The 10,944-nt window shown below is 41.6% G+C and overlaps 1 protein-coding gene across 2 annotated transcripts in view; it reads right to left on the minus strand.

The window, feature by feature from the left end:
* LOC133621700 (myosin-10) overlaps nt 1-1,435 on the minus strand; it is a 92,837-nt gene extending 91,402 nt beyond the window's left edge. For both annotated transcript variants that reach the window (XM_061983972.2, XM_061983973.2), the window contains exon 1: nt 1,297-1,435. The gene's annotated coding sequence lies outside the window, so the exon portion shown is untranslated. The remainder of the gene's footprint in view (nt 1-1,296) is intronic.
* Between the last annotated feature and the right edge of the window lie 9,509 nt (nt 1,436-10,944).

A 10,944-nucleotide genomic window follows, 5' to 3' on the forward strand; every position in this document is an offset into this window, starting at 1 on the left:
AGACCAGGGGTCGGCAACCCAAAATGTTGAAAGAGCCATATTGGACCAAAAATACAAAAACAAATCTGTCTGGAGCCGCAAAAAATTAAAAGCCATATTACATACAGATAGTGTGTCATGAGATATAAATTGAATTAAGAGGACTTAAAGGAAACTAAATGAGCTCAAATATAGCTACAAATGAGGCATAATGATGCAATGTGTACATATAGCTAGCCTAAATAGCATGTTAGCATCGATTAGCTTGCAGTCATGCAGTGACCAAATATGTCTGATTAGCACTCCACACAAGTCCATAACATCAACAAAACTCACCTTTCATGCACAACGTTAAAAGTTTGGTGGACAAAATGAGACAGAAAAAGAAGTGGCATAAAACATGTCCTAGAAAGTCGGAGAAAGTTATACATGTAAACAAACTACGGTGAGTTCAAGGACCGCCAAAATTAGTAGGACAAAACGGCGCTCGCCAAATACTCGAATCAGTGAAGCATGTTTAATATAAACAGTGTGCTTTGTAACAATTAGGGAGGCTGGTGTCATGTTTGTCCTCCTACAGAAACCATATTAAAACAAAAAAATATTTTTTTCCCCCTCATATTTTGGCATTTTTCATACATTTTAAAAAAATCTCCAGAGAGCCACTAGGACGGCGCTAAAGAGCCGCATGCGGCTCTAGAGCCGCGGGTTGTCGACCCCTGTACTAGACATACAAGACGAGTGCTAAGTTCGTTAAAATATAAATGTGTACCCTCGCAGGCCTTCGTGGAGGCTAACTTGCTACTTACTAGCTAGCTTAAAGTTGCACCCTGCAATGACTCGACATCACCAACTAACTTAATATCAACCAACACAACAAGTGCTCACGTAAACCGTGACCGTTACACATTATCGGTGGATTCACATCACTGGAACCGTGGCTTTTGCTGTGGAAATGCCCCGTTGTTAGCGAAGAGAGCGGCGACTTGAGTAAATAAGATCCCCATCATGGGTGTGGGCGGCTCAAAAGACGTCTGGGTGGGGATAAACGCAGGGCAGACAATGACCTCACCGCTTCGCCGTAGCTCTCAGGGATTGAACTTCTCAAACAAGCCATTCCCTTACAAAATGCCGTATGAATTAAAAAAAAAGAGCAATTCCAAAATGTTTGACGCATCGGTAGCATTAGCAAAGCTGGCTAGTACTAGTGCTCCATCATCGGCAAGTCACGGCACAATAATCCGCTAGCTAACGTTAACGAACACCGCCGCTGCTGCTCCTAAGCACAATAAAGGGGTATTTGTTTGGAGTACGTACCACACGCAGCAGGTGAAAGCAGTCCTCCCGGGTGTTTATCAGTATCCAAGTACGCGCAATAAGCATCCGATGCGAGCTTAAACAGTCTTTGCCCGCTCTCTCATCAGTGGTACTCCTCCACCATCCCGCACCCTCTCAACCTAACGCTGGCCCCGGCCCGGGGAGGATGGCCGTTGGTGACGCCCACAAGGCACATCTACAATCTGATTGGTTCGGCAGTGTCTGATGCTTCACTGCTATTGGACAAAAACTATTTCCGTCTTCCAAACTTTAGCGGTTGACGCGCCACTGCGGACCGGTGGATGCTGCATTGTTTACTCAATACTGCACACATTATTTATTGTTTATTATTCACTAATTCGTCCACTGATGATTAACTATAATCGGTGTATATGTACGTATTCATGGGGTTCTGCGTCTTTATTAGAACGCTGTTTTATTATTATTATTATTATTAAGATATGTTTAAATTATTGACATGGTCGCTTATGACAGTGGTTCTCAAATGGGGGTACGCGTACCCCTGGGGGTAATTGAAGGTATGCCAAGGGGTACGTGAGATTTTTTTTTAATATTCTAAAAATAGCAACAATTCAAAAATCTTTTATAAATATAAATAAAAACCTATCTTTTGTTCAAGAAAGACCACTACAAATGAGCAATATTTTGAACAATACAATTTAATAAATTAGAAACTGATGACATAGTGCTGTATTTTACTTCTTTACATTGGCGTTGTTAGGCCTATTTTAGGGGGGCTCAAGCCCCCCTAAAATATTCTTAAGCCCCCCTAAATAATTTGGTGTTTTTTTCTTGTTTTTTTACAAATAAATGCCGACATATTCATTATAAAGTGGCCCAAATATGAGTTTAAATAAATAATCATATAACCTGTTATTATTCACTCAGTTCCCCCTCACTTCGTAGCGTAAGGTAGAGAGCCCCTTTCGTGCGTCGGTATCCAATCCATTCCACTTGTTCATATAGAAAATGCCCACATCACTCAAATTCCAGCCCGCATTTTCTCTGCGACCTTGCTTGCGGTCCTGCAGGTGTACGAAGCACATTATCTTCCTTTACAATGAGTGAAGCTGCACAAAACCTTGTGTGTGCAATTGTAAATCATTTATTTTTTAAGTTTTGTGTTTCTTGTAGAATCTATATAAAGTAATATACATACGCCTATTGTTAAAATAATGAAAAAAACATCATTAAATATATTTGTTTTATTGTATTGTTACATTAATAGCTGTTTTATTATTATAGGATGGCTTGTTAAACATTTAATAGGATTTTCAGAGGGAGGAAAAACCAAGACATTTAATATAAAATGTAAAATGAATAAATACATAAAAAGAAAAAGAAAATATATGGTTAAAAGCCATCGTCCCGGGGAGCATTTCATTTCGTCCCGTGCAAAAAATAATAATGATAACAATGAATAATTTCTAAGTCTTTGTTAGCCGTTTGTGAAGTTTTGTGCTCGTGCGTAACATTCGCTCGCATCCTGTGCATCTCCTGGGGGCAAAGCCCCCCCTGTCCTTAAAAGCTAGTGACGCCCCTGCTTCTTTATCTATTTTTTTCAACCAAAAATGCTTTGCTCTGATTAGGGGGTACTTGAATTAAAAAAAATTCACAGGGGGTACATCACTGAAAAAAGGTTGAGAACCACTGGCTTATGAGATCAAATACAGGTCGCATCCAGAAATGTGCCTTCATTTGTTAGTTAAAGTTGCAATGTTGTAATGGCAGTAGTGTAAAACTACGTTGGTTGTTTCTGTGATGATACATTTTATTTTTCCTTGTCACGTAACTAAAGTAGCCAAAATTGCGGGGAAACATGTTTATATTATAGACTTTTGAGTGTACTGTACATAGTCAAGGCAACTATGTTTATCAGATATTTATGTTAAAATGCCGCCCTCTGTTGACGTCAGCAAACATTACCTCTAGATGGATTAAACAAGGATCGTTGCGGACAATACATTTATTTTTCCTTTCTTTTTTTTATACAATATATTATTAGATACATGTATACACAGTTTCACTCAAATATGGCTCGGTTGGTAGAGTGGCCGTGCCAGCAACTTAAGAGTTCCAGGTTCGATCCCTGCTTCCGCCATCCTAGTCACTGCCGTTGTGTCCTTGGGCAAGACACTTTACCCACCTGCTCCCAGTGCCACCCACACTGCTTTAAATGTAACTTGGGTTTCACTATGTAAAAGCGCTTTGAGTCACTAGAGAAAAGCGCTATATAAATATAATTCACGTCACTTCACACAATTATGTTTAAATGAAACCAAGTTCAAAACTTATATTAAACCGAGTTGAAATTAAATGAAATGAGTTTATTTCGGTCATATAATCAACCATTTTGTGTGATCAAATTAACAGTACAGATTATACATATTTAACAATCATGCACATTAAGAAAAGAAAAAGAATGACCGAAAAGGAATATGCTGAAGCCAAGGCTTATATTTGCCCATCCTATAGATTCACTGAAAATAAGATTACCTGGAACATCAACGTTCAAAAAAATCAATGGGATGAAAGTAATTGTTACTATATTTTATACACTTCTATTATTTCACCTTTCAAGGCTTTTTTAAACCTTAACAAGGAATTACATGTCTTCAAATCATCACTGAGCTTGTTCCACCATTTAACTCCTATAACTGAAATACATTTGTATTTTATAGTCATTCTTACTTTACATATTTCAAAAATCCATATCCCCCTAAATTATAGTTGTCTCCTCTTAATTTAAATAACCTAAGAATACAAGCTGGAAGGCTGTTGTTCTTTACTCAAAACATAATTTCCATTGTTTTTAAAAACACAATATCTAAAAATTTTAACACATTAGAACTTATAAATAATGGATTGGTGGGTTCATAGTAGCACTCTTTTTTGAAGATTAATTATTGTGTCCATGTTTTATAAACATTTCCCCAAACTTCAACACAATATGTTAAATATGGAAAAATAAAAGAATAATATAACATATGAAGACATTTCTTATTCAGCATGTGTCATACTTTATAAAGAATAGCAATGGATTTGGATATGTGTCCCTTTATATATTTTCAATATGCGGTTTCCAATATAATTTATGATCAAGTATTATTCCCAAGAACTTTGGTTCATATACTCTGTCAATTTCCACCACTAAACACCATAAATGTAGTTTTCTTATCATTTAATAATAACTTATTGATATCAAACCATTTTTTTAGCTGAAGCAACTCAACCTCTATTAAACCGAGTTACCAAACCAAGTTACAAGAAACATTTAAATAGCTTACCAGGGTCACTAGTTTTTGTTTATGACAACAAACTAATGTGATTTAATAAAATAATTTTAAATGAAACTATATTTTCATTTAAAAAACGTATATGACGTTCTCCTGTATAACAATGTGTTTGATACTTTCCAATCAGGGTTTAGGCCCGGTCACAGCACTGAAACAGCTCTGATCATAGTGAAAAATGATATCCGCCTGAACACAGACGAAGTAAAAGTCTTAGTTCTGATGGATTTGATCATAATATCTTATTACAGAGGTTGGAAAAACTGGGTGGGAATATCCGGTTCTGCTCTTAACTGGTTTAAGTTCTATCTCGATCACAAGACATACTTTGTTGGGAATTGGTAACTGTGTCTCTGACCAAATGGTTATTATCTGTGGGGTTCCTCAAGGCTCGATTCTGGGACCCCTATTGTTCAACTTGTACATGCTGCCGCTATGCCAACTCATACACAGCTTCAATGTGTTCTATTATAACTACGCAGATGACAATCAGATCTATGTGTCACTGACGGCAGGTGAAAGTTGGCCTGTTGATTCACTTTGTCGCTGCATCAAACAGATCAGTGTGTGGATGTAAAAAATTGTCTGCAGCTAAACTCAGACAAAACAGAAATCATTGTTTAGTCACCTTGAAACCCTCTCCCTGAAACAAAGTAATCAGATAAGAAATCTAGATGTAAAAAGGGTTTCAGACTTGAACCTTAACAACCACATTAAAGTCGATACCTCTGTCGCTCGGAGAATACACTTTTTAAACAACTCTGCTTCTGTACAAGTCGTTTCATGGTCTTGTGCCAAAGTACATCTCTGACATGTTACTGTAGAACCATATTAACCATCTCAGCCTCTGACAACCCCAGGGAGTGGTCTCCTGCTGGTGCCTCGAGTCAGGACAGCCTTCCTGAGGTTCAATGTTCAAATCCAGTCTGAAAACAAATGTATTTATTTCTGCATATAACTGAAAATATTAATACTCTTCGATTATAATTAGAATTACGATTGTTTTTATGTTTATATTTTATGATTTTAACTTGAGTGACGATTGTTTTTATGACTATTTTAGTTTTAGTTTTGCCTTCGAATTGCCTTGTGTGTGAATTGTGCTCTATAAATCAACTTGCCCTGCCTTATATCAACCAAATAGGCTGTACAAACAACTTTTGAATAAGTAGGTATGGTGTTCCCTAATGTAACTCTTTTAAATTAAAAAAATACTTTTTCCAAAACAAATTATATCAAGAAGATCTAACTTTGTCACCTGGAAATACATGCTGAAATCTTTATTATTGACCCACATATAGTAATATATATAATACCAATGTTGGTATCAGTATCGGTTTGATGTGATGAGAAATATGTTTTTTGTGTGCTGTTAATATTGTTATAATTTCATATATTCATGCATTATTTTATACATTGTTAAATTGTTTACAAATATGTTTGTTGATGGAATACTTTTTGTTAGCCCTGTGTTTTATTCCGATTACAGTGGTGATCAACATGTTAAAAGCACAACAATAACAAAAAAGATCTTTCCACTAAAAAAATATATCAATATCACCCACCTTGATTTATGAACTTGATTGGGTCTTGAACAGGAATCAATACGTGTGTATATTGAAGATAATTTCTCCATAAGAAAGAATGTACACAACCTTAACAAAAGTACATGTTTTAGTAAATGTTTGTACACTTTGAACACAAAATAAAATGCTATATAGTACTGTATATCAGACAAACATAACACAGGGTGATGGATAATGTTTATATTTGAGAAGAAAGTCAAAACAACAACAGATAGTTAAAATGTCCTCATTTTCCAGCCGCCCTGCCGACACGCACACCGAGACACACTGTGACTTGCCCTGTGGTGCACTCAGTTTGAAATCAGAAAAATCTTTAATTTTAGCAGCCAGGTCGCTAAAATGACTATAAAAGATAAAATCCACTTTACCATGTTGGTTAATCTTCTTGGCGTGCAGCAAAAGAGAGGGAAGGAGGAGGCAGTGTCGACAACACTGTGGATACATCCTGAATGTTTCTTTTTTTTTTTTTTTGTCCTGTCCAGCTTCTCAGGCAAATCATATAGTTGATGTAGATGCCCATATCGGCTGTTCAGATTTGCTTTACAAAAGAGAAGTGTAGGATACTTCTCTTGTTGCCTTATTTGTATTTGACTTTATCAAATGTATTTATATTATCATTTGGTGCAGCCGGGCCGGAGCAGGAGGGGATAGGAAGAGAAAAAAAGGAAGACAGAGGGGGAAATTGTGGGGACATGGGGGATTAGACAGAGAGACAAAAACAACAACAGCAAACACAACAATAACAACAACAACAACAACAACAATAGAGCAACATTAGCACATACGATATGTACAAAAATGATGGTAAAAGTCATAGCAAAGAAGCAGTTAGCGAAATAAATAATAATACAGAAATGATAATGAGCATTTTTACACTACAAATGGAGCATTACAAATACCAATAGAAATAGCACTAATGATAATGAACAATACCAGCAATTTACCTCTATTATCAACAATGCAGTTGTTCAAATGCAACAATACATGTACATAATGATAACTAGAGATAAGAAATGAATACCGAAAAATATTAACCTTGTAGATTGTTATAGTAACAATAGGTCAAGCTTTGTCAGTGTGCCATGTGTTACCCAGTTTCCCCTAGGGCGGGGGTCGGAAACCCGCGGCTCTAGAGCCGCATGCGGCTCTAGAGCCGCATGCGGCTCTTTAGCCCCGCCAAGGTGGCTCTCTGGAGCTTTTTCAAAAATGTATGAAAAATGGAAAAAGATGAGGGCAAAAAAACATATTTTTTGTGTTAATATGGTTTCTGTAGGAGGAAAAACATGACACAAACCTCCCTAATTGTTATAAAGCACACTGTTTGTATTAAACATGCTTCACTGATTCGAGTATTTGGGGAGCGCCGTTTTGTCCTACTAATTTTGGCGGTCCTCGAACTCACCTTAGTTTGTTTACATGTATAACTTTCTCCGACTTTCTAGGACGTGTTTTATGCCACTTCTTTTTCTTTCTCATTTTGTCCACCACACTTTTAACGTTGTGCGTGAATGCACAAAGGTGAGTTTTGTTGATGTTATTGACTTGTGTGGAGTGCTAATCGACTGCAAGCTAATCGATGCTAACATGCTATTTAGACTAGCTATATGTACATATTGCATCATTATGCCTCATTTGTAGGTATATTTTGTTACGATCCGCTGCCCGGATCAGAGTTTGTTTATGTTTGTGTCACGTGTTTTCAGCACCTTGAGTTTAGTTTGTTTCTGTTGCCATGACGGCAGATTGTACGCACCTGCCTCTGGTTAGTGTTCGGGACGCGCACCTGTTGCCCGGGCGCTAATCAGAGGGCTATTTAGTCTTTGCTCTGGCCTCACTCTGTCTGGCTTCGTAGTTTGTTCTCACACAACTGATGACGACGATTATGTACTGTTTCTTAGCTACTAGTTCTCACGCTAGGCTCTTTTGGTTTGCTAGCTCCCACGCTAGCCCTTTTGTTTATTCATCATATTATTTATATTTATAATAAATCATTTTTCCTACCTGCAAGCTGTGTCCGAAGCCATCTGCATCCTTGGGAGAACCACACCCGCATCACTATGCGACCAAGTCGTTTCAGTACGAAGCCAGCAGAAAACAATTCTCCCGCACTGGCTAACGAGGAGTTGGACGAAGGTACGCTCATGGTGTTGCGAGCGATGGAAGCCGAGACGCTTCGCTATTCGACGGAGGAGAGGTCGAATCTCATGTGGGGACCTGGAGGCTCTCTTATCCCCATCGATTCCCTCTGGTCGGAAGACATCGCCGCTACACCGCAGTACCGTGTGCGCCGTCAAAGACGGAAGCCGGCCAGGAGGTCTTTCCCTCGCCGCCAAGACGCGCCGCTCCTGCAAACTCCTACCCCGGACCGAAGCAAGCTACATTCAGCCCAAACTCCCCCTCCTCAGATGTTTGGCAACCCCATCGACCACTTCGCCAAAAAGTTCTCCGATTGGGCTGTAAGTCACATGGACAGTTGCAACAGTAATGTCATGTCATTGGCGCCTCCCGAAGAGGTAACTCCGCCCACTTCTGATGACATCATTGAACAAGATTTTTTTTTTCCATCTTCTAAGTCTTTCTGTCAGCCAATACCAAATGACTTTCATTGTAAGATAAGACATTATCAGGACATTTTTATTAAGTGTAAGTCTAGTCAGTCACATTCTGATTTTCAGACTCCACCTCCAGTGACTTTGGTTTCGCCCCCAGTGACTATTGCTCCGCCCACTGCACATATTTTTTCCCCCTGTGCTCCCACCCAATCTCAAGTGGGGGATGATAATAGTCAATTTGGACAATTTGAAGGAGAGTATACCCCCCTCCATACCTTCCCCCACCCACCCTTGAAGACAGTTCCAAACCGCAAAGAGCGCGTCTGGTATCCGCGTCTTGAGGGGGGGGGCTAGTACTGGGAACTGTGCTAGTGCGGTGGCACAACTTCGGCGTGCTAAGCCGCAACCTCCTGCACGGCCACCGCCACCAGTTTTTCGGCGTGCTAAGCCGCAACCTCCTGCATGGCCACCGCCACCAGTTTTTTGGCGTGCTAAGCCGCAACCCCCTGCACGGCCACCGCCACCAGTCTTTCGGCGTGCTAAACGGCAACCTCCTGCAAGGCCACCGCCACCAGTCTTCCGGCGTGCTAAACCGCAACCTCCTGCACGGCCACCGCCACCAGTCCTTCGTCCTGCTAAGCCACAACCGCCAGCTAGGCCACCTCCAGCTGCACCTCGGCTAGCACCTGTTCCTGCACCTCGGCTGACACACCAAGCTTCGTCTCCAGTACCTCCACCACGCCAAGCTCCACCATGCCAAGTTCCAAGGCTGGTTCCCACACCAGCGCCGGCTCCAAGGCTGGTTTCCACACCAGCGCCGGCTCCACGGCTGGTACCCACACCAGCGCCGGCTCCACGGCTGGTACCCACACCAGCGCCGGCTCCACGGCTGGTACCCACACCAGCGCCGGCTCCACGGCTGGTACCAGAACCTGCACCTGCTCCACGGCTGGTACCAGAACCTGCACCTGCCTCCACGGCGACGACGTCTCCTCCTGCCTCCACGGCGACGTCGGCTCCTCCTGCCTCCACGGCGACGTCGGCTCCTCCTGCCTCCACGGCGACGTCGGCTCCTCCTGCCTCCACGGCGACGTCGGCTCCTCCTGCTTCCACGGTGACGTCGGCTCCTCCTGTTTCCACGGCGACGTCTGCTCTCTCCTCGTCTTCGTCTCAGCGACCTCGAGTGGTCTGGCTGCGCAAGCGGCGCTCTCGGAGGTTTGTTTATGGACGCCAGTGGCGCAAACAGCAGCGACACCCGAGACGTAGTCGTAGAACTCTCCGGCTGCTGAACTTCTGGCGCCACTCATGCCCACCTTCTCGGCAGCCACGAATGTGGCCTTTCCGTGGTCGCCCGCCTCGCCTGCGGCAGCGGCGTTCCACTCGCCGCCGCCACCTGACTCTTCGCCGGTGGATTCGGGGACACGTGGCCTGGCGACCCACCACCAAATCCTCCCTCCACCCTCCTTGACTCTCGAACTATTTCTTGTTTTTTGGGTTCTAGTTTTATTTAGTGTCAAGGGACATCTGGAATCTGTCCTTTAAGGGGGGGGTACTGTTACGATCCGCTGCCCGGATCAGAGTTTGTTTATGTTTGTGTCACGTGTTTTCAGCACCTTGAGTTTAGTTTGTTTCTGTTGCCATGACGGCAGATTGTACGCACCTGCCTCTGGTTAGTGTTCGGGACGCGCACCTGTTGCCCGGGCGCTAATCAGAGGGCTATTTAGTCTTTGCTCTGGCCTCACTCTGTCTGGCTTCGTAGTTTGTTCTCACACAACTGATGACGACGATTATGTACTGTTTCTTAGCTACTAGTTCTCACGCTAGGCTCTTTTGGTTTGCTAGCTCCCACGCTAGCCCTTTTGTTTATTCATCATATTATTTATATTTATAATAAATCATTTTTCCTACCTGCAAGCTGTGTCCGAAGCCATCTGCATCCTTGGGAGAACCACACCCGCATCACGATGCGACCACGTCGTCACATATTTGAGGTCATTTAGTTTCCTTTAAGTCCTCTTAATTCAATTTATATCTCATGACACACTATCTGTATGTAATATGGCTTTTAATTGTTTGTGGCTCCAGACAGATTTGTTTTTGTATTTTTGGTCCAATATGGCTCTTTTAACATTTTGGGTTGCCGACCCCTGCCCTAGCGCAACAACGTTAATTTATGTTTGATGAAACGTGATTATG

The sequence above is a fragment of the Nerophis lumbriciformis genome, linkage group LG25, assembly GCF_033978685.3.
Source record: "Nerophis lumbriciformis linkage group LG25, RoL_Nlum_v2.1, whole genome shotgun sequence".
Lineage (NCBI taxonomy): Eukaryota > Metazoa > Chordata > Actinopteri > Syngnathiformes > Syngnathidae > Nerophis > Nerophis lumbriciformis.